Source organism: Seriola lalandi, unplaced genomic scaffold, assembly GCF_002814215.2.
Source record: "Seriola lalandi dorsalis isolate HSWRI2012SDOR001 ecotype SW California unplaced genomic scaffold, Sedor1 jcf7180002054425, whole genome shotgun sequence".
NCBI classification, from domain to species: domain Eukaryota; kingdom Metazoa; phylum Chordata; class Actinopteri; order Carangiformes; family Carangidae; genus Seriola; species Seriola lalandi.
Genome location: NW_019524978.1, coordinates 3,244,291 through 3,245,855, shown reverse-complemented (window position 1 = coordinate 3,245,855; position 1,565 = coordinate 3,244,291).

The window sequence follows — 1,565 nt, the reverse complement described above, 5'->3', positions numbered from 1 at the left end:
TCTCCTGTGCTGATGCCTGCCTGCCCCTCTGGTTGGAGCTAATTGAATATGTAAGCATTACAGTGGGCGTTTGTTACCCCCGAGGTCCCGCCCTCCCTCTGTTATCCCACCCACCACTCTTTCCTCTCTCTCTCTCCCTCCCTCGTCTCTCTGTATGCATGTGCATGTGAGGTGAGGTGTGGAGTTGCTGCAGTGCTTTCTCAAGTGGAAGCTGTTGTGCACTATGCAGCGAGGGAAAACAGCACACACATACACACACCTGCCTTTCATCACGCACAGAAAACACACTCACATCTGGATCCACAAAGGTTAGTCTGAGGTCAGCTAATACTCACAGTTAGTGTTGGTGAGAGGATCTGCCCTGAAATGACACAGACCGCTCAGTGAGCTCACACAACAGTGACCTCCTCTGGATCCACTTAAGAACTGATTCTGACCTTGGCCCATGCATGTGCCACATCTGGCATGTAACGACATGTTCAACATTTGTACTGCAGAGATCCCTTTTAACATTCAGGAAACTATAATTCATGAAAAGATATCTTAGGTAAAAGTATTGTCTTTATTAAAGTGGGAGGTCTGTTTTCGGGGCACAGTGATGACCCTCGAGTTTTCCATTGTTTCGTTTTAGGGACACTTCAGCAGGGCAGAGGTTTGCTGACACGTGGCCCTTTTTTTCAGGAGAAATTAGGTTTCAAGAGCACAAAGCATGAATGTGTTTTCTTAAAGACGTACTCCAGTAATTTAGCATAAAGTTGGGGATCTTGCGAGAGACAGATAAAATAAATAAATAAATAATGGTCAAGATCAGTGCTGCAGAGGATGAGATATCCTGATTTTTCGTCCCTTCTATGGGTCAAGCCCCAAAAACACAGATACTACATTTCCCATAATGCAAATCAGTAGTGTTTTTTTTGTTAGATCCACAATGCCTGGCAAACACCAACATCTTCCAAACACCATGACTCAGTTTATAATTCAGGCTCTCAGTTAAACCGCAAGCTCAAATGACCCCGGTGACATCATCAGGGTTACGGATACCTCATGAGTCGGTCTCTCATCCCTGCGCTGACCTTAATAGTTAAGATGACTCAAATGCAGATGATGACAAACTCTAATAAAGTTTAATAAAGTATAATCAACTCATTTATGGAATAATCCAAGTAGAGCCTACAGATGTTTTGGTGCCAGTGACATTATATAATTAAGTTTACCGTTGAGAATATTAGACAGCCTCCTTCTGTGTGTATCCTTGTGGGTAGTGTATTGCTGTGTCTATCGTTATTTCTACAGCTGAACATGGGAAAAACTAAAATCTACAAATCAAGCCAGGAATCTTGGTGTAGTTATAGACTCTGATCTAAATTTCAACAGCCACATAAAGACAATAACAAAATCAGCCTGCTGACAGCTGTAGCTCATCCAGAACGCTGCTTCCAGAGTCCTCACTACCAAGAAAGTAAAGCACTAAATGGTCTTGGCTCTAAATACATCTCTGATCTACTTGTACGCTATAAAGAACCCAGCCCCCTCGGGTCATTTGGGACGGGTTTACTCAGAATCAG